At 40.1% G+C, this 25,991-nt stretch overlaps 1 protein-coding gene and 2 pseudogenes across 1 annotated transcript in view; 2 read left to right on the forward strand and 1 right to left on the reverse strand.

The window, feature by feature from the left end:
- Positions 1–25,991, reverse strand: part of ELOVL6 (ELOVL fatty acid elongase 6) — a 149,735-nt gene that overhangs the window by 71,032 nt on the left and 52,712 nt on the right. The gene's annotated exons all lie outside the window — the stretch shown is intronic.
- LOC104682428 lies at positions 4,293–5,207 on the forward strand (annotated as a pseudogene).
- Positions 9,143–24,117, forward strand: LOC115894741 (annotated as a pseudogene).

Consider the following 25,991-nt stretch of genomic DNA (forward strand, 5'->3'; position numbering starts at 1 on the left):
CCAGTCTGGGCAACAGAGCAAGAATTCCGTCTCAAAAAAAAAAAAAAAAAAAAGAAGGTAAACCTATGTCTCACTAAGCTCCTAAAGCTTCTCCTCTATGGGAGAGTCTAAGAAAAACATTAAATTAATCTAAAATTCCTTATCCTTTTAAAAGTAAAACTGACACTTAGGGATAACATTTATTTTTCCTCATAAGTTATGAGTTACATCAGGTGAAAAATAGTTTTCCAGGCTTTGAGGATGGTAGTTTAATGACAGAAATCAAAGATATTTACTTAATAAAACTTTTCAAAGCCTTTTGGTTTATGGTACAAAATTTTGCTGAATTATCTATCATGATTAAGAAGAATTTATCTGGGCTGAGAAGAAGGAGACTTTTGATTCATTCATTCTTGCATACAGCTATTCAGTAAATATTTATTAAGGGCTAACTATGTCCTAAGCATTGAGAATAGTTAATGAAACAGACACACTCCTTGCACCCAGACATGTTTTGGGGGAAAATAGACAAGTAAACAGAAAAGCAGGGTACTAAAAATAAGGAAACAGGCTGGGCACAGTGGCTTACACCTGTAATCCCAGCACTTTCGGGGGCCAAGGCAGGAGGATCGCTGGAACCCAGGAGTTCAAGACTGACCTGGGCTACACAGAGAGACCCTGTCTCAAGAAAAAAAAAAAAAGTCAAAAGTGAAATTAGGAAACATATAGGAGGCATGGTAACCCCATCTTGTTGGGTCAGAGAAGGCTTTCTGGAGACATATTCAGACAGGACGAGTATAAGCCTGGTAAAGTGAGAGGCAACAGTGTGGGCAAAGAGCCAGAGGCATGAGAGAGAAAGCACATTCAAACAACTCTAAGAAATTTAGAGTACTTGACCTTCAATTACAAAGTGGGAGAGTGTTGAGATGAAGGCGCAAGAAGTTAAGTGGAAGCAAGGTCATGAGGACTCTTATAGGCCATGTTAAGACGTTTCTTTTTCATCTTAAGAGTAATGGGTAGCCACTGAAGGTTTTAAATGAATGAAGTCATGTGCTTGGATTTGTGATATATAAAGATCACTCACTGATGAAATGAAAGCTGGGACTTGAGTAAGTCTGGTGGGAATGGCACAGGTTTTAGATAACAGCAGGGCTTGGAGGTGAGGATAAGGCAGGCGTCATGGGCAGTGTGGTTACAGGAAGTTCCTGCATCTGTACCCTCCCAACTGGAGCGTCATTTCAGAGCAACTGGTTAAATGTTTTACACATATGGGTGTATGAAGTTCATCGGGTGCCTTCTGCAAACAATTTCACTCAGACACTTATCTGTGAGCATAGGGGCAACAGCAAGGTCTAATATTTCCTCATTTGTTTTGGTGCTTATCATGTTCTTAGATACAAAATTATGCTCCTCCCACCATGTGTCAACTACCAACATGCAACAATGTCAGTTTCAAGACTGAGAAAACAGTCATCCATGTTTCCAACCAACAAGACAGGACTTGTAAAGGAAAGTTCTCAGCTCACTTGGAACATGTTTTGGAAGATACAAGAAAGGCTGGACTGATGAGGATAGATAAGTATGTAACTGAGTGACTAAGATTTTAGGTGGGTGCACAAGTTATTGTGGTTTTGCCATTACTTTTGCACCAAGCTACATAGTCGGTACTCAAAGGCAAAATAAACTTTTCAAAAGGACAGGCTTATCTTGCTTTACGTAGCAGATTTAGTCCAGAAAAATTATGTATAAATCTTTTTTTCAAAAAACTAAATTGTATTTTGAACACATTTGGGGAGCTTTCCTATTTAAGAAAAATTAATAATTATTTTTAAGAATCAAATAATTGTTATTTTATATATTTCTGTTATTGTTTTATATATTTCTCAAGTGATGCACATCTATACTGGATTGCTTTCTCTTCTTATCAGCTGAGAAACAGGGTGTTCCCTAGTGTCATCTGTCACCTAAAAAGTCCTTGAGTCTCTCAAGAGATGCCTTATCACCAGGACAGATGTTATAGTAAGTGATACACCCCACAAGATGTTCTTTGATTGGAACCCTAGCTTCACTGGACTGGATCAATTGTGAGGCTAAGTATGGCAATATGACTGAATGCCCATCCATGATACCCATTTGCCTTGCTCCTTTTCAGAGATTAGTCTGAGATGAAGCTATGGCAATGATTATGAAAATAGGAGTGGCCACGTGGGGCTTCTGGGAAAGGTTTTTAAAACATATAGACTTGTCTGCATGTCCCTTTGGAGTTTTATTTCTTTGCTCTTCTCTTTTCTGCCTAGTCACAAACCTGATGCCTGGCAGCAACCATCTTATAGCCATGGGGTAGCATGCATGAAAAAGAAAGAAGGAAGTAAGAGATGAAATCAGCTTAGTTTCCTGATAGCATCATCTAGCTGCCTTGTCAGCTCTAGATTGTGTACTCTAGACTTCTGTTGAGTGAAACAAGGCAATTCCCATACATGATTGAGATTCTATTTGTTGAGTTTTTCATTATTTCCAGCCCAACACAACCTTTTTTTTTTTTTTTTTGGTGAGATGGAGTTTTGCTCTGTCACCAGGCTGGAGTGCAGTGGTGGGTCTCAGCTCACTGCAACCTTTGCCTCCCGGGTTCAAGCAATTCTGCCTCAGCCTCCTGAGTAGCTGGGTCTACAGGCATGAGCCATCACGCCCAGCTAATTTTTGTGTTTTTAGTAGAGATGGGGTTTCACCATGTTGACCAGGATGGTCTCAATCTCTTGACCTTGTGATCTGTCCACCTTGTCCTCCCAAAGTGCTGGGATTACAGGCGTAAGCCACTGCACCTGGCCACCCAACACAATTTTAATACCCTAAATTTCAATTAAAACTTCTCTGAATGTAAGGCACCAAGTTCTGTTGCTACTAACAGTATGTGGGATTCTGTGGTGATTTATTAACATGGACTAGAACTAGCAAGCCAATTCCTCTAAAATGTAAATATATTTAAAGTGACATTTGTAGAGCCTCCCTCCTCTATTGAGCTGCCTGATCTAGTCGGAGCTCTGTCAGTACCATAAGATAGCAGGAAAACAAAACCAAAAAGCCATCCTATACTTCCTGGGCATTTTGGCCGTAATTATTCTCATTTAATTAAGCTTGAATGACCAAGTATTAAAAATGACTGAACCAAGGATGCTAAAGCAGAACCAACACAGTAGCCCAAGGAAAAGTAACTTCCCAGAAAAATATAAGGACAATGTTCTGTGAACAATTTTAGGCAGATTAAAGTGACATAGTAATAAGCAGTATTAAACCAAAGTGTTCACCATCATCCATCCGGCCGGGTATTGGATAGTTCCCTTTAAGCAAAACATATCATGTGGGCTGAGCACTGCAATAGCTGCAGTGCTTACTCAGAAGCTCAACCTGTCTAGCAGGCTCCAGGGTTCTCAGACTAGCTTTTATGCACATGACCATCAGTCATTTTAGGATATCAAAGACAGCAAATTTATATCTGTTCATGAGTCTGTATTTAAGCATTTAAATGCATATAAATATAGGTAAGTACACATTTTTTTCAAGGAAACATTATGGAAGTTTAACACATATAAAGATCATTAGATATTCACTCTAACTCCCACTCCTATATAAAAGCTGTGGCTGCATTAGTTTATTTGAATATAAGAGAATTTTTTATAGTTAAGGAAGCTTCCTAAATTATCAATGACTGTACTATATGTAAGGTCTGCACCTTGGACATTGAACTGAAAATAATGAAGTACTTAGGAAATATCTGTTACGTTGATGTTCCAATCCCTGTTGCTTCGCAGTATGATATTTACACTGAGGGAAACTGAGTTACAGACAGGCGGGACACCTTTCAGGAGTCACCAGAAGGGCTAGAAGAGTTTGGGATGCTGAAATCCAGAGTTGTGTGGATTATTTTTTTAATCTGAACTATTCAAATTATCTGTTTATATTGATCAAAATTGGCCACAGAATCTCCAAATCCTCAAGTTCACATTAAGGCAAATAGGCAGACTTTTCTCTAGAAAACTAAACAGCCTCTTCTATAAACAGGAGTATTTTTAGAATTAACAGTAAAAAATCCAAGTTAATACAGTATATATGAACTTAAAAACATGAATGGATTTTTGCTGGACTGAGCTGGTTGCCTCCTGTTATTGTGAAGGCGACTCACTTCATCCCAACTTCTTGATACTTTCGCTCCTAGAGGTCATATTTCTCTAAGATCTTCCAAAAAAAAGTCTTAAAGCCATCTTAGCCTTTTTTCCAGTCCACCTCTTAAATTTTTCCTACTCTTCTCCAATAATGACATGAGTGTGAATACAGCTTGTCCATAAAGCCTGCCTTGCTCCGAAGCATCCGACTGTAAAGACTGGTCACCTACACCTGTGGTTTGTGGGTCTGAAGAAAACCATCCATCCTTGCAAATGTCTTCTGCTGAGATGCCTCACACAGAGACTGTCTCTCCTCTTTCTTCCTCCATGGATCTGCTTATTCAGGACAGCCCTGATTCTTCCACCAATCCCAAAGGCAAACAATCCACTTCTGCAGAGAATAGTGCCACAAAAAAGGAAGACAAAGTTCTGGTCAAGAAACAGAAGACCAGAACTGTGTTCTCTTCCGCCCAGCTGTGTGTACTCAATGATAGATTTCAGAGACAAATACCTCAGCCTTCAGCAGATGCAAGAACTTTCCAACATCCTGAACCTTAGCTACAAACAGGTGAAGACCTGCTTCCAGAACCAGAGAATGAAATCTAAGACGTGGCAGAAAAACAACTGGCCAAAGAATAGCAATAGTGTGACTCAGAAGGCCTCAGTACCTACCTACCCCAGCCTCTACTCTTCCTGCCACCAGGGATGCCTGGTAAACCCAAATGGAAACCTTCCAATGTGGAGCAACCAGACCTAGAACAATTCATCCTGGAGCAACCCCAGAACATCCAGTCCTGGAGCAAACACTTCTGGAACGCTCAGACCTGGTGCACCCAGTCCTGGAACAATCAGGCCTAGAACAGTCCCTTCCATAACTGTGGAGAGGAATCTCTGCAGTCCTGCTTGCAGTTCCACCCAAATTCTCCTGCCAGTGACTTGGAGGCTGCCTTAGAAGCTGCTGGGGAAGGCCATAATGTAATAATACAGTAGACAACTAGGTATTGTAGTAGTCCACAAACCATGGATTTATTCCTAAACTACTCCACGAACATGCAACCTGAAGATACGTGAAGATGAGTGAAATTGAAATTACTCAATTTCAGTCTGGGCACTGGCTGAACCTTCCTCTCCCCTCCTCCCCTCCCTGATAGGATTTTTCTTGTTTGGAAACCACGTGTTCCAGTTTCCATTATGCCTATCCAGTCAATTTAATGGAGGGTGGAGTATGGTTGGAGCCTAATCAGAGAGGTTGGTTTCTTTCTTTTTTTTTTTTTTTTTTTTTTTTCTTATTGGATCTTCCTGGAGAAAAGGCATTTTAATAACCTTGGCTGCTAAAGACAACTTGATACTAGCTGTCTCTGGCTATAGATAACTAGATCTAATACTAGTTTGGGTATCTTTAGGGTTTAGAATCTAACCTCAAGAATAAGAAAAAAAGAATAAGAAATAAAAGTACAAATTGGTGTGATGAAAATATATTCCTATTGTTTGGGATTGGGAGGCTTTGCTTATTTTTTAAAAAACTACTGAGGCCAGGCGCAGTGGCTCATGCCTGTAATCCCAGCACTTTGGGAGGCCAAGGGAGGCAGATCACCTCAGGTTAGGAGTTCGAGACCAGTCTGGCCAACATGGTGAAACCCTGTCTCTACTAAAATACAAACATTAGCCGGGCGTGGTGGCAGGCGCCTATAATCCCAGCTACTCGGGAGGCTGAGCCCAGATGGTGCCACAGCAATCCAGCCTGGATGACCAAGCCAGACTTCATGTCAAAATAAAATAAGATAAAAATGCTATTGAGGCGAAGGGTGAAGGGTTAAGCTGTAACATACTTCATTGATTTCCTCAGCCCTTTTTGGCTCTGTTTTACTATAGCCCCTATTTTGTTGATTATGGTAATATTTGTGGAAAGAGGTCTTGTGTTTGCTGCATTACTACTTTGGCTGGTTTAAGTACTAATGAATGAAACAACCATTTTTCCTTAAAAAAAAAAAAAAAAAAAAAAACATGAATGAGGGCTCCAGCTGGTTTACTTGTTTATTCAAAAACATTTACTCAATATCTATAATATTCATAAATGTCACTTAGTTTAAAAAAAAATTTCTCTTGCAAAGTGGAGAAACTAAAAAAAAAAAAAATTTTTTTTTAAACTAAAGAAAAAACAAAAACTCCTATCCTCTAGGTCCTGTGGGGGTGAGGAGGGCCCAAGTATGAATATTAACAAAAACCAAATGATCCTGTCATCACCAGGAGGACCTGGGGACCCCACTTTAAGAAACACTGGTCTAGACAGTTCTAGATGCTGGTGACACAAACCTCAAATTGCACATCGTCTAGTGAGATAGACAAGTAGACAAAAATCTGTTATGCACTCAATATTCAGAGTGGTATGAAGAGGATAGGGGAAAAAAATAGAAGGACAGAAATTCTCTTGCTGAAATGGCCAGTTTTTAAGGCATGACAGAATGGCCAGAGAAGAATGGGTGAAGAGGTGCTTCTGCAGGAGGAAAGCTGGGCACAACCATTCAGTGGGGTGGGGTGCAGTTTGAAGGACTTGGACACCTGGGCTATAGGAGTCAGAAGTGAGGGTGGAGAATTAAGATAAGGTTGTATCTTGAATAACTTCTATGCTCGAATGGGGCTAGTTTGAACTTCATCCTGAAAATACAGGAAGCCATGAAGTGTTTTAAGTAAGGGAGAAGGAGCATGCTGAGATTAAATTTGTAGAAAGCCCACCTGGCAGTGGCAATGTGAAGGGCAGATGGGAGGGGTGTGAGTAACCTGACAGAGACAGAGGCCAGGTAATTGCAGTTTTCCTCAAGAGAAGATGCTTAAGGTAGAAGAGACAGAGAGATGGATGACTCTGAAAGATGGTAACCCAACATACAGTAATTATTCCATATATTGATTGAAATCAACAGAAGAGATAGAACAGAGAGGTCTTGACAGCTGATTTAATATGGGGAGAGAGGCAAAGGAGAGGGTAAGGGATGATTTGTGGGTGGTCAGTGTTTGATGGGGAGTCAGAAATGGCATTTTAGAGGCTAAGTGCATTGGCTCATGCCTGTAAACCCAGCACTTTGGGAGGCTGAGGTAGATGGATCACTTGAGGTCAGGAGTTCAAGACCAGTCTGGCCAACGTGGTGAAATCCCCCAAAATACAAAAATTCAAAAAATACAAAAAAATTAGCCGAGCATGGTCATGTGTGGCTTAATTCCAGCTACTTGGGAGGCTGAGGCAGGAAGATCACTTGAACTCAGGATGTGGAGGTTGCAGTGAGCTGGAATCAAACCACTGCACTCTAGCCTAGGCAGTAGAGCAAGACTGTCTTTTAAAAAAAAAAGTGGCATTTTAGTGTTTACTAGTAGAGATAGTTAATAGCAATATAGGACTTATTCCCAGAGATGGAAAGAAATCTATAGGGTGTGGGACATAGAAATATCAGGGCTAAGGATATCTATTTGGAAGTCATCCATGTCTGGGTGGTGGTGGTTGAAGTCATGGACATGAATGAGGTCACCCAAGGGGAATATCTGAAGGTCAATATAGAACCTAATGGGAAGGGCAGGGAGCATCACCACTTACAGAGAAGGTGGAAGAGAAGCAAAGAAGATTAAGAAGACACAGTCAAGAGGAAAGAAGAAAACTAAGGAGTGTCATGGGACAGGGTTAGAGAAAAGAGAGGTAGTTAAGTGTCACAGAGCAAATCAAGTCAGATAAGATCTGATAAGAAGAGTGTTCTGTTGTGACCCACAGACACAATCAGGGCCTAATGAGTCTGTGAATGGATCATTCATTTCTCCAACAAATATTTATTGAAGTTCCTGCATGCCAGGTGTTAGGCAAATAAACCTCAAACCTCAAGGACAGACTGATCCTACTGTGAAAGCATAGCGAAAGCCTGTTGCATTTCCTTACAAATGTTACACTATGTATTAATAAAAGCTGTGAACTATGGCTTACTTAACACTGACATTGCACTTGGGCAAATGAGAAGAGGTAAGGTGACAGGCTTTGGGAAGATGAGGCTTGCAGGGGCAGGGGTGTCACAGGTGTCAAGGGAGCCTGAGAGGACAGGGAAGAAGGGAAGAAAAGGCATGGACCTTCTCATCCTGCTTAACCCTTCATTTAAGTCCCAAAACTGTTTGAAGAGCAAAATCCTAGGCTAAAGGGAAGTCATTATTTACCAATATAATCTCTTTGTGTGTCCAAAGAATTAAGATATGAAAGAAAAAGTTAAATTCACCAAATTAAACTAGAGTGATCTGACTACCATTTATAGAAACAACTCACCTTATAGTTTCTTAGGCAGGCATTGATTAAATGTCTATTACTTAAAGCTTCTCTAAAAATATAATATCTAAACATCCAAAATGACAATTACTAGAAAGTCTGTTTACATACATTTAGAAAAGTAGAATAATAATATCCATAACACTTTAACGCAGTAGATCCTGTGATGATTTCAGGTATCCATTCATTTGCTCAACAAATACTCAGAGTTCTTGCTAAGGCTTACTGTCATTAAAAAGGTGAACTCATGAAGCCTACATTCTAGCAGGAGACAGAAATTAACAAATAACTCTGAGGATCTATTACAATGTTATAGTGTTGTATACAAAAATAAAAGCAAATGGCTCAGGAATGACAAGGTTTCATTAGGTGTGGTGCTCAGGGAAGACCTCTATTAGTGGAGTAGGAATATATGAACATAAATGCTTGAAATGATGAGAGAACATATTGGACTGCATAATTGATATCTGTTTCTGATCCCCAAGAAATGGTCCTTCCTTCAATACTCCATCACTGAACCCTACAAGTTGCCAGGCACCATTTTAAGCACGGGTTGGGAGGGATAGAAGTATTAAAACACTTCCTACCCTCAGGAGTCACTATGACACATGGAAGAATGTGATCAGTCATGAGAAAATGACTTTTTAAAATTATGCTAAGTCAGCTGATAGTGGGATCATTTCAGGCTGTAAGAACACAAGGCCTCTGGGGGGACATGTATTGTGGCAGGATAGAGAAGAGTGGAGATTGGGAAATAAAACATTACCGAATGAAGGAACAACATGAAATAAAGGTTAGAGAATGTTTGTCCAGAGAATGAAGATATTTGGCAGATGTGTTTACAGTGTTTAAAAGGGATGATGTGAGCTGGGTGTGGTAGCTCATGCCTGTAATCCCAGCACTTTGGGAGTTGAGGTAGGAGGATCACTTGAGGCCAGGAATTCGAGACCAGTCTGGACAACATAGCAAGGCCTCATCTCTACAAAAAATTTTAAAATTAGCTGGGCTGGTTATGCAGGCTTATAGTCTCAACTACTCAGGAGGCTGAGGTGGGAAGATTGAGCCCGGGAGTTCAAGGCTGCAGTGAGTTGTGATCATACCACTGCACTCCAGCCTGGGTGCCAGAGCAAGGCCCTGTCTCCAGGAAAAAAAGTGATGATGTGGGACATAAGGTGGAAGAGGAACTGTGAAGGGCCTTTTATTCCAGGCTAAAATGTGAGTACTTTCCTTTTATGTATATCACTAACAGACCTATGAAATAGAACCCAGGATATTCCTTTATTATGTGGATATATAACTGGTTGACGATAAGAGAATCACCTTAAGGCTAACAAGTCATTTAAAATAATCTGAAAGTACCTAATGAATGTGATTTATTAAGTTTGAATCAGAGTCCAGTGTTTCTTGAGACTTTTCAGAAACTGCACTAAGAACTTGATGCTGATTTCTCCTTTACTCTTCACACCAACTTCACTAGGTGTGTGTACCATCCCCCACTTGCAGATAAAGAAATGCAGCACATACTGCGTTAAATAACTTGCCCAAGTTTGCATAACTTGTAAGAAATGGAGTTCTCGGTTCAAACTGGCTTCTGTATGACTTCAAAGCCAACTTAGAAGGCAAAAATTATAATTTAGTTGGCAAATATGAGAAGAGGTCAGAGACAATGGAAATGAAGCTTCATAGGAACACTTACAGGGTATCAGGGTTAGTAGCCTAGGGAGAAAAGGCAGACACTAAAATTGTTTAAATAGGTAAGTTCAAGGGACAGGTAAAGTCCTTAGTGGGGAAGAAGCCAATCAGCAGACGAACTGCAAACAATCATTGTCTCTCTTTTCCTTCTCCTGTCTCCTCTTCTGGTAACTGATCACAATCAAGGCTGCCTAGAGGAATAATGAAGTAATCCTCCTATTGTCAGCAATGGTCTGATCCAGTGCCAGGCACCACAGATAACTTGGTGTTCAGAGAAGATTCTTCAAGATGAACAAAGGGTCAAAATAAAAAATTCTGGAAGAGAGAAGACTGACCACAGTTTAATGTAAGGCTTGGAAAGAACTGATCTCTACCTTCCTTAACATCTCAAGAACTTCCTTAGATTCACTGGATGTTGAACCTGTGTGATTCTAGTAGAAAAATGAATTTTTTTTCTTAACTTGGATATGTGATTAGGATGTTAATAATTAAGTCTGGGTTAATATTGAAGATATCTTACGGTGGGCTTCTTAAAGCATTGATTACAAAGACTGCATGTTCATCAACTGAGCTGCATTTGTTAGGATTCTAGATATTTGAAATTTCTAGTGTTATTTTGGTTTCAGTTTTCTAGACAAGCATTCTCAAATTCCCATTTTGCTTTTTGACGTATCATGTGTGACTCAAATGTTTTCCCTTGAGTTGGAAAACACCCAGCATTAGGAATAGGCACATAAATGTAATACTTCAAGCTTCAGATTTAAGCTCAATTATAAAGTGTTTAAAGGCTGTGCTGGTGGTAGTTCTTCTGAGTAGAATTCCTACAACTATGGGTTTGTCTATAATGTTCATTCTATGTTGAACACCTTGTTTAAAACTTGAAATGTGTAAGTAGTAATAAACATGTCCTCCTCTTACCAAAGCTAGGACTGATTACATATTCACTTGACTGACAGATGTAATCACCTAAATTAGGAGCAATCAGCACTTCCTTACAAACTAATGACTTGAGATGTAGTCTTCCCATTGGCTTATGAGTATTTTCTTTATTTACTCAGAATAAATAGTTTGTAGCATCTGCCAGCTGCCCCTAATTATACCAGCTGTACCCAATGACCACAGTGAACATTATTTTACATTCTAAATAACTGGTACAAGGTGAGCCATGGTTTTCTGAATTTCCTATCACCTTTGTGTTTCCAGTCCTCAAATGTTAATTTGTAAAGCGGCAGTTTCAGGCAAAACTAACAAAATTAGCATCTAATCAATAACCACACTATGTCCACCTGTATCCTATTTAGACTCAGAAGTAGGGGAAGAGTGAGAAAGGTGGAAGTAGAGAAATAGAGGCCCAAATAGAAAATTTTATCACAGGAATGTCTAGATGTCTTCTGGGATTGTCTGTTAAAGAGCTGTGACACTCATATAAACACAGAATTACTCTCTTTCTTTCTTGTTGGTTAGAAGGCCAACGGTGCCATGGTAATACTACCAAACATATATCAAGGCTTGGCAGGAAAAATGGTACCTTCAGAAATTTTATAATCTGATATCGAATAGGTCAAGAAATATAATAAAACTAATTTCTTTGGTTTCCTTAGAAAACTGGAAAACTTTAAATTAGAAACTTAGAAAGCTTTAAATTAGACTTTGTAGTTAAAAAAGGAAATGTTAGTTCCTTCCAGCATTAGAATTGCGTGATTCTCTGACTCTGAGCCTGGATTAAATCTAGCCTGGCTGAGTAGAAACCTAAGTAACTAGCTGGTTGCCTTTAGTGATCTTCCACTTTATGGCTGCTTCCGCCTAAGAAGTTCATCATCGTGACTAACTTTCTTTGTGGCAAAGTCGTGACTAACTTTCTTTGGGGCAAAGTTGGAAAGCAGAGGTCAAAGTCAATCAGAAATGGGACAAACGCACTTTCTACTGCCTGGTGAAGAGCCATTTTCAGCAGCCCGTTTTTAAGATTAGCCTCATCCAAGATTTGATAAGCTGTTTTGACTTTACTGTAGATCTTATTATCCAGTCAGTTAAGTTTATGTTTCCACTAAATCTATCTAAATTAAAAAGGTAAAAAGCTAATGCTCAGTCTTGACAGATTTCTCTTATTAATAGAATGTGGATTTTTTTTCAAGCATGTAACAATAATAGTAATGATAGGACCATAAATGTGGATGGCTCTTTACAAGTCATTAACATTACATAAATTCCTCGACAACACACTCTGAGGCCATAACAAACTTCTGGAAATAACATGATTGGCTACGGAACTCCCACCCATCTATCTTCATGGGCTCCCACTTTAATTTCAAAACAACAGGACTGTGCACATTCATTTACATGATTAGGGTAGGGCTTAAGTGTATGTCATGTCACACCTACATCATCCTTCAGACAAACTTAACTGCCTTTTATGGACAAGAATATTGGGGCTCAAAAAAGGACTTGCTTATAACTGGCTAATAAAGAGGAACTCTGGGTTCAAAGTGAGTCCAATTCTTTCTTCCACCCACAGCTTCTGCTAAAGTCATTATAGAAATGCATAGAGCAGTTCTTCCATGTTACTGCTTAGGTTTCTAAAGGTCTGTGACCTAATACAACATGCTCTATAATTTATTACTGATTTAACTACTTCACTAAGGATTCACTTTTAACTTTTAACTTGTAAATACGTCTAATAAACACCACTCAAATAGCAACCTCTTTCTTCATGGCCCTGTGGTTGTAAAGCAAGCTAGTAATATATGTCTGTGGATTGGTGCTAATAAAGTTGTATATACCTCATTAATTCCACAAATCCTATTGGGTATTTCTTATCTGCCAGACCCTCTGCTAGGTGCTGGATACACAGTACTGCACAAGATGGGTACAAATGAGCCTCACAGAGCTTGTTTCATTGAAAAGCAGAGAGATACACACCAATCAACAAATAATAGTAACGCGCTATGATGTGTTTTGAAGGAAATTAGAGTGTCAAAGAGAGGGTGTTAGCAGATGGAGGGGAGCTCTTTTGGATGGAGAATGAGAATGTCTCCCTAAAGATATGGGAATAAATTGAGATCACAAAAAATGAGAAATAGCCATCTTTGAGAAGAGCAGAAGGAAGAACATTCCGAGGAAAAGAAAGTACATACTGGAAAGCCTGAATGCTAGAGTTTGGTGTGTATGAGGAGCTGAGCAATGGTCACTTTTTGTGTGGTAAGACATGTGGATGTGGGCTGTGGGGGCAGGGGTGAGTCTCACACAGCTCTTAAGTGTGTCCCCAGACTCCTGTGGTTTCCATCAACCACAACCTGAATAACTGTGTTGTACTCCAAAAACGATTACAGATTAGACATATAAAAATATCATTACACCCATAGTACCTAAGCCAAGGACACAGTATTCTATCTTTCCAGTGAAGATCTGCATGAAGTAAAATCATTATGTATAATTTTAGGTATTGATATAGATACCTCAGTGGATATAGATATGTGTCTCTGGTATAGAAAAAAGTTTTAAAGGGATATTAAAAGTTATTATCTTGTGGGGCTGAAGATTAGGGCAACTTTCATTTCTTTTTATTTTAAGAAAAAAGTGATATTATGGGGGATTAGCATGTTTGTGGGTATATTTTTTTTTAATTAAGAAAATAACAAAATGAAGAAAACATTTTTCTTCTATGAAAGCCTGATAAGAAGAAATTTCAGCTGTTTAAACTTAGGAAGCTAAAAACATCAAATCCAAGAATGTTCTCTGGAACTGAGCCCAATCTATTTTTATTTGAGTGAGAATTGGATACATTTCCATCCCCTTGGGGCTCCAGTTTGTCAATATTTTACTTTTCAGAGATAAAGAGACACATGTAGATAATCACAGTGACCTCAGTAACTTTCCTTCGCTTATTTAAGTTTATTTCTATCATAGTTTTCCCTGTTAAAGATCTTTTCGTTTTGCTTACATATCTAATTTTAGGGAATAACAATGCACACACAAAACATTCCTCTTGCTCTGCTAGACCTGGACCTTTTCTCTAATACATATCTCCATTTTGTCTTTTTTTAGACGGAGTTTGGAAGCAAAGGAGAGAATTGCTATACAGCTGACCTACTCTTCTCATCAACAGTGGTTTGACTTAGCAGTTCTTAAGCAAAAGTCAGCTTTGTTTATCAATTTTTTTTTTTTGCTGGAATTTAACCTACCCCTGCCTCCCCTTTCCCAAGTCTACTTCAGCCAACCTCTCATTCAATAGGTACCACCCTCTAACATAACTGAAATAACTACCATTACTGGATCTTGCTAGCAAAGAATCTCAAATTTTCCCACCCAGTTGTAAACGATTTAGTAATCTCTAGTGTTTACAGGGCTCTTGTCCTATCTAATCCCTTCCCTGGCAGGACACCTTACAGAACCTGCCCTTAACGCTAGTCATCAAGCACCGTCAGGGATGGATGGCTGTGTCACTGGTCTGTTTGGTATTCCCTACTGTTCCTACCATGTGGTGATTATCTATGACTTCCCTAATCCCTGGCTGCCTTAGCTGGGACTGACTCACATGCTTCTCAGGTTGCTGCTGGCTTAACAGTCCTTTACTGCCCATGCCACTTTGGAGAAAGGCAGGGCTAGTACTTTTCTATGTAAGCCCTCAAGTTGACTTTGTGTTTCACAGGAAGGTGAAAAAGCTGGGTCTCTTCTTTTTCTTTTCTTTCCACAAGATGATAAAGCTAGGGGAAGCCTATGGACAGGGTTTATTTCTGCAACTGCAATGATCAGCTGCTTCCTGCTCCTTACTTCCTAAGCTTTTGTGCTCAGTGTCAGATCCCTAGCAGTTTCTATCCCCTGCTCTGCTAAAAAAGAATGGATATTGACTCTGAGGCCCTAGTTCTTTTTAATTAAATTGTATTTTTGTTATTATTATTATTTTTTCAGATGGGGTCTTGCTCTGTCTCCCAGGCTGAAGTGCAGTGGTGCAATCACAGCTCACTGCTTCAGTCTCCTGAGTAGCTGGGACACAAGTGTCATGCCACCATGCTTCTTTTTAATTTTTTAAAATGGTTTTCTGACTTCAATTCTAAGCACTTCTCAATTGTAACCAAGAGATAATACTTTTTATGAATTCTTAAAGTTATCAACAGATACTCAAAGTTTTTGCAAAGTCTAAGTGATATTAAGCTTGTCCTTATTAAGCAAGTGACTTCAATAACTACTTGTTAATGGCAACCAAGGGTCATTTTTTAAATGAATATATATTATTATATATAATATTAAGGTCCTCAAGAAATACCTAAAGTTTAACAAAATCTAAATAATATTGTGCATATTCTTTTATTACTGTATTGCTGTTGCTGATAAAGACATGATGCTGATGTTGCTGATAAAGACATTCCCAAGACTGGGCAATTTACAAAAGAAAGAGGTTTATTGGACTTACAGTTCCACGTGGCTGGGGAGGCCTCTCAATCTCGGCAGCTTACAGGATTGTTGAGAAATGACACTACTCAAGCTGGGGCTAAACTATCTCTGTGGTAGTCATTCTGATTCAAATACTGAATTGTTTTTTTGTGGTTTTTTTTTTTTTTTTGAGATGGAGTTTCGCTCTTGTTGCCCAGGCTGTAGTGCAATGGTGCAATCTCGGCTCACCACAACCTCACAACCTGTGCCTCCCGGGTTCAAGTGATTCTCCTGCCTCAGCCTCCTGAGTAGCTGGGATTACAGGCATGAGCCACCATGCCCAGCTACTCTTGTATTTTTAGTAGAGACATGGTTTCTCCATGTTGGTCAGGCTGGTCTCAAACTCCCGACTTCAGGTGATTCACCTGCCTTGGCCTCCCAAAGTGCTGGGATTACAGGCGTGAGCCACCATGCCCAGCTGGAGCATTGGTATATTATAAAAGCTGCCTAGGTAACTCTAACCTTCGGCCCCATACATCTGAAGGATACCTACAATGCACCTGAAAAATGCAACAGAAACAGCAGTTCCCTGGGACCGCACACTCAGAAAGGGGGTGTATCAGAAGATCTAGGGACCAGGAGGGCGGAAGACCTGAGGCAGCACTACAGATGATGGAGAAAAACCCACTGGGGAGGGGTGATCCTAACCGTGAGAATCACTGAGATCATGCAGAAGTATTTGATCCTACAGCATTAATATTGTATTGGTGTGTGTGCGTGTGTGTGTGTGTGTATTTTGGTACCCTGAGAATTGTAGACAAAATTTTAAAATACAAAAAATTCAGCTGGTGTAAGAGAAGATACTTGAATTAGAACAACTACCACAGAGATAGTTTAGCCCCAGCTTGAGTAGTGTCATTTCTCAACAATCCTGTAAGCTGTTCCTGCTTTTCTGATCATCTTCCCTTTGCCCATTTCTCAACCAGCATCATGCCAAAAAAAACTGCCCACATTTTTCTTAGTGGCTCAAATAGGAGCAGCAGCAGCAACAGTAGGGGCTCTGGGAAGGGGCCGTATAAGCCATGATTGTCACTCATCCCTGCCCATCCACTTATTATCGGTAGCACTATAGTCTCTTTACAGCTCTTACCAAATGCCAGTGCCCTTTGTGTTCCATAGGCCAGTGGAGCTGGCAGTCTGACAGCCAGAAAGGAAACCTGTTAAGATTAAAAGTACTTTGGTTCCTATCCAATTTCCTCCTCTTTGAGGGAGGGGGATGGTTTCTTTTTTCACTCAAATATCATAAAATTGATTCTGAAGTAGAATCAAAAGGGATCTAATAGAAATAGAAGCCAGGCATGATGGAGCATGCCTGTAGTCCCAGCTTACTTGGGAGCCTAAGATGGAAGGACTGCTTGGGCCCAGAAGTTCAAATCTATCCTGGCAACATAGGGAGACCCAGTCTCTTAAATTAATTAATTAAAGAAACAGAAAAAAAAATTGGGGGGCTAGGCACAGTGGTTCACACATGTAATGCTAGCACTTTGGGAGGCTGAGGTGGGTGGATAGTTTGAGCCCAGCCTGAGCAAATGGCGAAAACCTGTCTCTACCAAAAATACAAAAATTGGCCGGGCATGATGTCTCATGCCTGCAGTCCCAGCTATTCAGGAGGCTGAGGTAGGACAATCATCTAAGCCTGGGGAGGTGGAGGCTGCAGCGAGCTGAGATCACACCACTGCACTCCATCCAGCCTGGGCAACAGAGTAAAAACCCTGTCTCAACAAAAAGAAAAAAAAATTTGTGATATTCAGAAGGTTGTTTCCTGACTGAATTCCCCCAATTGTTATTAGCATTCCAATGTAATGGTTTTTTCTTTCTTTTGTTTTGGTTTTTTTTTTCCCAACTAGGAGCCCTCAGAATTGTTTTTCACTTTTTTTCTTTAACTTTCTCTACAAATAAAGTTACCACATCCCTAGAGTTACTATTTCTGCTATAGCAAGTGGAGAATGCACTTCTCGGTGGGTTGAGAAATAGTGCCACATGGCTGGTTATGCACTTCCCGGGCAAGTAGCTTACTCCTGGTCTGTGTCTCACAACCCTGGAGAATTTCATCTTCAGAGAAAATACGTTGTTGGATCCAAATAGTTTAAATTGCTAATGTTAGATCTGCAAATTTCTTGCATATCTCTTATTGTATTTTTTGTAAAAAGCATCACTGTTCAAGGTGTTTTCATTTCCTTTGTCATATTGTAAAAAACACAGCAACCCAGACATTATACAGGTTTTACAGATCTGAAAACAGGCTTGGTGCTTCCATGAATTGGATGGTATATAAATTGTAGGTGGTGGTGCTGGAACTTGCAGCACTCCTTACACCTTGCAGCACACCTTACTATTGTGTTATATACTTCCTACCATTTTCCAGGGCTGTGTTTAATAGCATGGACTGGACTTCAAAATCAAAAAGGTTTTGATTTCCATGTGTATGTTTTAAGAATACTAACTGAATTTCTAATTTTTACTCCAGGTTTAAAAAGTATGTATTTTTTTCATTTATTTATGTTTCTAAATAAAGTCCTCTGTTGGCCGGGTGTGGTGGCTCAGGCCTGTAATCCCAGCACTTTGTGGGGCTGAGGCAGGTGGATCACCTGAGGTCAGGAGTTTGAGGCCAGAGATGGTCTCAAACCCCATCTCTACTAAAAATACAAAAATTAGCCGGATGTGGTGGCAGGCACCTGTAATCTCAACTACTTGGGAGGCTGAGGCAGGAGACATGCTTGAACTCAGAAGATGGAGGTTCCAGTGAGCTGAGATCACACCATTGCACTCCAGCCAGGGCAACAAGAGTGAGACTCCATCTCAAAAATAAAAAAATAATAAAAATTTTAAAAATTTTTAAAAATTTAATAAAGTCCTCTATCATGCAGATTAATTAGTAAAAGTCTACTGGTGACTCTCACTGCGAGAATAACTGTCCTGCCAATTTGGCAGCACATGATTGAAATTCCCATTTCTCTCAAGAACTGGAACATGAAAACTCACCAAGACATATTAGTGGTCTGATGTCTGACTGCCACACTCATCTTCTGCCTTCAGCTCTACTCTACCAAACATCATTTGTTTCTGGGATCTTTGCAGTCCAAGGAACTTCATCCTTGACATGCCACCCCTTACTAACTTTTTTTTTTTTTTTTTGAGATGGAGTCTCGCTCTGTCACCCAGGCTGGAGTGCAGTGGCACGATCTTGGCTCACTGCAAGCTCCGCCTCCTGGGTTCATGCCATTCTCCTGCCTCAGCCTCCCGAGTAGCTGGGACTACAGGTGCCTGCCACCATGCCAGGCTTATTTTTTTGTATTTTTAGTAGAGACTTGGTTTAACTGTGTTAGCCATCCGGATGGTCTCCAAATCCTGACCTCGTGATCTGCCCGCCTCGGCCTCCCAAAGTGCTAGGATTACAGGAGTAAGCCACCACACCTGGCCACCCCGTACTAACTTTTAGTAATGTCCAAGGATTAAAGGAAATTTGCCTTACCTATTTAACAGGAATTAACAGGGTTAATCTTGCTCCCTTTCTAAAAGGAATTTATAAAACATTGCAGACAATCTCATCTATCCCTGTCTAACTGTGTGGAATTACTGCCATTTAATATCATCAGTCTACTCATTTAGTTTGCCTAAGGAATTTTTGACAAAACAGTTAAATGAATGACTTAATGGAATAACCAGGAAGTTCAAGTCTCCAATAGTAAGAATGAACTCTTGCTCTCTGGATAATCAAATGGGTCCTTCCTCCTTCAGGTAGATCATGCCATTTCTTCACTCATACTAATAGGTAAACAACATAATTACTGACTTCAACTTCTAGTTAATTCCTTCTTTTATCACAGTATCCTTTGGCTGGGAGTTTTGTTGGCTATGCTGCCATTTTTTCTAGTTATCATCAGTCCTACAACATACCAATCCTTTAATATAACTCATCTTTAAATTGTGGTTTTACCTTCTCAAGAAGTTATTAATTATGCCAACGCTAAATCTTCTAAAACGATTGTTGACTTGTTCATTATCCCCCATGCAATTCCCCTCCCGTGTCCCTCAGCACAAAAGAAATGGCTCTTTGCTAAGTTCCACAGATCCTTAAATCTACCAATTAGAAGCAAATAGCCTACCTCTCTACCATGAAGGAACTGTGGGCTGGAACTAATACATGTTGACTTATAATTTCTTAGAAAATTGTGTGAGAAACATCAAATTCCTGATTCCAGGATATGCCAAAGACACATCATTAAAAAGCAAAACAAAACCTCATTTGATATTGCTAGTAATGGCATATCTCAAGATCAGCTCAAATAAATAGAAGTGAGATTTTCACACAAACTAGACTCTACTGTTTTTTTTTTTTTAACTTTACCATAAATTTTTTAATGGATCCTTTGAGATTTTTGATGCATAATATTTATAATCCAATTACTTCATTAGTTCAATTTTTTTTCATGGCACTCCTGCATCTGAGGATAAGGTCAGAAAATTTCATGCTCTGATTTCTTGCTGATTTTCAGAAATGTTAGTTTTGTATAGAAATAACTCATCCTAAGAAATATATTTCTTATTATATTTCTTATCAGATATTTTTTAGGATGATGAGATATTCAAAGGGTGATGATAACCAGCACCATTAGTCAGCATTATCCAAGAATAAGAATCTGTGTTTCTACATACAGACCTCCTTAAAAAAATCTACACTTAACAGGATTCCCCAAACAATTTGGATGCACATTAAAGCTTGAGCAACACTGCATTAGAAAGTTTTCCATCACAAAAACAGTAGCAAAAGGAATATAAAGTAAGTTACTTTAATAATATAAGAAGAGGGGCAGGCCGGGCGCAGTGGCTCACACCTGTAATCCCAGCACTTTGGGAGGCCGAGGTGGGCAGATCACCTGAGGTCTGGAGTTCGAGACCAGCCTGACGAACATGGAGAAACCCCATCTCTACTAAAAATACAAAATTAGCCAGGCATGGTGGCAATGCCTGTAATCCCAGCTACTCGGGAGGCCGAGGCAGGAGAAATGCTTGAACCCGGGAGGCTGAGGTTGTGGTGAGCCGAGATCACACCATTGCACTACTCCAGCCTGGGCAACAAGAGCGAAACTCCGTCTCAAAAAAAAAAAACAAGGGTCTTGAGGAAAAAAGAAGGGTCTTGAGAAAAATATAAACCAGACAATTGACATAGTAATTTCATTGCAAAAATACCAAATCTGTCATACAGGGGCATTCTCTTTGACCCACTAGCTAGATACTAGTGATAGTCTGTTCGTTTCTATTACCTCTGAAATAATCCAAAACACTGGGCAGTTACCTACATTTGGATTCTACTCCAATCAAGAATCCTTATCTTGGTACTTTTACAAGAAATGGAGAGCCATAGGGAGTAGCTATGAATATTTTAGAGCCTGGAAAGGCTATCTTCCACTGTAAATCAATAAACTTGGCCCAATGCTTACAGTATATTCACATAATGTAATACTATGCTGGCATTAAATCATATTTGCTTATCTCCTTTTTTCATTTTTTGATGATGAATATGAACATTTTATATAAATAATTTTTCCTTAACAGAATGTGAATAGTCATTAGTGAGCCGATAGTCCCATCAGAGTACAATGCCTGAGGTCGTACCTCAGTTGTCAATTGCAGCACTACCCTTTCCAACTTTACACTGGTACCTAACCTGCAGAAATGTGATAGACAACATCATAAGCCAGAATGGATGCAGTTAGTGTCTCCTCCTTGGGTGCTACACAGGAGTGACCATCACCAATAAAAATACAATTTGTAAGCAACTCTTTAAACACTCTCCTTGCTTTGAAGAACTGAAATAATTCTGAATGGAACAGCTGTAATCACTGTGAAGAGAGATGTTTGCCAAGAAATAAGTTGTCAAGATGGAAATTCCAGCACTTCAAAAGATTGAATTTTAGCTGTCAGAATCCATCCACTGTTGAAACCTTTCACTCCTATTGTGGTCAATCACCTCGCTTTTTCTGGTCTGATTTGTACTCTCCTTTTTGGCTTAAGCTCACAGAAGCGTGTTAAAATCCTCATCAGAGTCTGAGAAGGCTGGTATCCAGCAGGATGCAATATAAGAGCACACAGACCAGCTGGAGGAGGGATTCAGGTTGGCTTAAGGTGGAAAGGGATGGTCTGATCAGAGGAGCAGAAGAGGCAAACAAAAGTATAGGGCAGAGAGAGAGAGAGAGAGAAAGCTGTGCAAGGTGATTGGAACCAGTAAGGGTGGACAGAGAACCCAGCCCCTAACTAACAGGGCTGGCAGGAATGAAGAAGGAAAACAAACCCTAGCCAGCCTCCTGGAGCCAGGGCGTGCACTATTTCCCAGCCACTCTTCCCCAGCCCCCACTCCATAAGGTAAGAAACACAAACACGATATCCAGGCAGAAGGGATCCTGCCCAGCAGCCCCCTACTCAGGAAATTAACTGGAAGCTATATCACAAAGGCCATTCCCAAACAGTTTCCCATAGTAACGGCTTCAGATGTTCTACCAAAGAGGTGAACTGTTTATCCACAACTAGGTGATAAAGCAGTACAAGGATGAAACAGTGAAAGACAATTACTACAGACAGAATGAGGCATGAAGAATAAAACAGGTGTGGGTTTCAATTCTACCTGGACCACTTTCCAGCTCTACGACCTTGAAAGATTGCCTGTTTTCCTCATCTGTAAAGTGGAGACAATACCTCACTCCTTCCTTAGTCAGAGATGGTTTAAAAACAAAAAACAAACCACCAATACCAAAATATGTCACTCCTAGAAATATTGTGATGTTAAGAAATAATGAAGAAAAGAGTGCCAAACAAAAGGCTTGGCAAATACATCAAATTTCCTTGCGTGGTTTGTTAAAACATTTTTAAGTAGCTGCTCTTTTCCTGTTAAAGAATCTTCCTAAGACTAATTAATACCATCAAAATGACCATACTGCCCAAAGCAATCTATAGCTTCAACACAATCCCTATCAAAATATCAACATCATTTTTCACAAAATTGGAAAAAAAACTAAAGTTCATATGGAACCAAAAAAGAACCCAAATAGCTAAAGCAATACTAGCAAAAAGAACAAAGCTGGAGCACTGCATTTCCTTACTGCAAATTACACTACAGGGTTATAGTAAACGAAACAGCACGGTACTGCTGTTAAAAACAGACAATGGGCTGTTCTGATCAATAGACAGAATAGAGAACCCAGAAAGCCACATACTTACAGCCAACCAATCTTTGACAGAGTCAACAACATACACTGAGGAAAGGATACTCTTCTATACATAGTGGTTGTAAAATTAGACTGTGAAACTGGACTCCTCTCTCTCACCATGAACAAAAATTACTTCAAAGTGGATTTAAGAGCTGAAGTAAAACCTCTTCCCCTATGCAGCCTAAGGTGATCTGACTTGACCCAGAAAAAATCATGCTAATCAAGAGGCTCAAATCTTCATGTTCACTTTCATAAACTGCCCAGACCATCAAAGATAAGCATATACAAAAAGCCATTAAGTATCTGAAAGATCGGCCGGGCGCCGTGGCTCAAGCCTGTAATCCCAGCACTTGGGAGGTCGAGGCGGGCGAATCACGAGGTCAGGAAATCGAGACCATCCTGGCTAACATGGTGAAACCCAGTCTCTACTAAAAATACCAAAAAAATTAGCCGGGCATCGTGGCAGGTGCCTGTAGTCCCAGCTACTCGCAAGGCTGAGGCAGGAGAATGGCATGAACCCAGGAGGCAGAGCTTGCAGTGAGCCGAGATCATACCACTGCACTCCAGCCTGGGCGACAGAGCCAGACTCCACCTCAAAAAAAAAAAAAAGTATCTGAAAGATGTCACTTTTTTTATTTTTAAGCTACACCTACTGGAATGGGAGAAAGACGTCACTTTACAAAAACAGTATGTACAATTCAAACATTACAATGATAGAGTTGTTAGGTGTGCCCTGGCCAAACAGTGGAACTAGACAGAATCAGTGGCCCAAAAAGACTATTGAGTTTTTACTGTACATGCTTAAAAATGCAGAGTAATGGCCAGGCATGGTGGCTCATGCCTGTAATCCCAGCACTTTGGGATGCAGAGGCGGGTGGATCACTTGAGGTCAGGAATTCAAGATCAGCCTGGCCAACCTGACGAAACCCCCTCTCTACTAAAAATACAAAACTTAGCTGGGCGTCGTCGTGGGCACCTGTAATTTCAGCTACTCAGGACGCTGAGGCAGGAGAATTGCCTGAACCTGGGAGGTAGAGGTTGCAGTGAGCTGAGATCATGCCACTGCACTCCAGCCTGAGAAATAGAGTGAGACTCTGTCTCAAAAAAAGAAAAAAAAAAAAAAAGCAGAGTAATGCTGAACTTAAGGATTTGGGTGTAGATTATCTGGTCATTAAACATATCCAGGTGAACAAAGCATCCAAGATGCGCCACCAGACTTCCAGAGTTCATACAGGAGCTCTCCCTGCCACACTGAGATCTTTACTGAAAAGGAACAAATTGTTCCTAAAGCAGAAGAGGAGGCTGGACACAGAAAAAGATACCCCAAAAGAAACTGAAGAAATAAAAACTTATGCCACAGGATTAATTCAACAAAAAATAAATGCAATTAAAAGTAAAAAGTAAGATCTAAAACTATAAAAATACTAGGAGAAAACTTAGAGAAAACTCTTCTTCTAGATACTGGTCTAGGCAAAGAATTCTTGACTAAGATCTCAAAGCACAGGCAACAAAAACAAATATAGACAAATGGGACTAAACTAAGCTTCTGCACAGCAAGAGAAATAATTAACAGAGTGAACAGACAGCCTTTGGAATGGGAGAAAATATTTGCAAATGATACATCCTTCAGGGGACTAACATCCAGAATTTACAAGGAACTCAAACAACTTAACCAAAAACCAATGCCTGGGCAACATGGTGAAACCCCATCTCTACAAAAAAAAAAAAAAAATCAATTGAGTATGGTGGTGTGTGCCTGTATTCCCAGTTACTCAAGAGGCTGAGGTATGAGGACCATTTGAGCCTGAGAGGTTGAGGCTGCAGTGAGCAGTGATTGAGCCACTAAACTGCAGCCCAGGTGACAGAGCAGGGCAAACACACATATACACACGTGCACACCAAAAAGGCCAGGCATGGTGGTTCACGCCGGTAATCCCAGCACTTTGGGAGGTGGATCACCTGAGGTCAGGAGTTCCAGGCCACTCTGGCCAACATGGTGAAACCCCGTCTCTACTTAAATACAAAAAGTTAGCTGGGTGTGGTGGCACATGCATGTAATCCCAGCTACTTGGGAGGCTGAGGTAGGAGAATCACTTGAACCCAGGAGGCGGAGGTTGCAGTGAGCTGAGATTGTGCCATTGCACTCCAGCCTGGGCAATGAGAGCGAAACTCTGTCTCTGAAAAAACAAAAAAGCCAAATAATCATCCCATTAGCAAGTGGGTTTAGGGCAGGAACAGACATTTTTCAAAAGACAAATAGCCAAGAAGCATATGAAAAAATGTTCAACATCACTAGTCATCAGAAAAATTCAAATTAAAACCACAATGAAACATCATCTTATACCAATCAGAATGGCTATTATTAAAGGACAAAAAATACACGTACGACATGGATGGAACTGGAGGTGATTATGCTAAGTGAAATAAGTCAGGCACAGAAAGACAAACATTACATGTTCTCTGTTCCCTCTTATTTGTAGGATCTAAACAGTTGACTCATGGAGATAGAGAGTAGAAAGATGGTTACCAGAGGCCCAGAAGGGGGTTGTGCGGGGGAGGGGAGGTAGGAATGGTTAATGAGTACACACGTAAACAGAAGGAATGAATAAGACCTAGTATTTGATAGCACAACAGGGTGAGCATATCAATAATAATTTAATTTTACATTGAAAAATAACTGAGTATAATTGGATTGTAATACAAAAGATAAATGAGGGGATGGATACCCCCATTTTCCATGAAGTGATGATTATGCACTGCATGCCAGTATCAAAACATCTCATGTACTCCATAAATATAAACACTTACTCTGTACCCACAATAATTTAGCATAATTTTTTTAAAAAGGACAATAACAGATGTTGGTAAGGATGCAGAGGAAAGTGAACTCTTATATATTTTTTGTTTTGTTTTAGTTTGAGACAGAGTCTTGCTCTGTTGCCCAGGCTGGAGTGCAGTGGTACCATCACAGCTCACTGCAGGGTCAATCTCCCAGGCTCAAGCAATTGTCCTGCCTTGGCCTCCCAAGTAGCTGGGATTGCAGGCACAAACCACTATGCCCAGCTAATTTGTTGTATTTTTAGTAAAGATAGGGTTTTACCATGTTGCCTAGGCTAGTCTTGAATTCCTGGGCTCAAGGGATCCACCCATCTTGGCTTCCCAAAGTGCTGGGATTACAGGTGTGAGCCACTGCACCCGGCTCTTATATATTGTTATGGGAATGCAAATAAACTAGTACAA

The sequence above is a fragment of the Rhinopithecus roxellana genome, chromosome 2 (assembly GCF_007565055.1).
Source record: "Rhinopithecus roxellana isolate Shanxi Qingling chromosome 2, ASM756505v1, whole genome shotgun sequence".
Taxonomy (NCBI): domain Eukaryota; kingdom Metazoa; phylum Chordata; class Mammalia; order Primates; family Cercopithecidae; genus Rhinopithecus; species Rhinopithecus roxellana.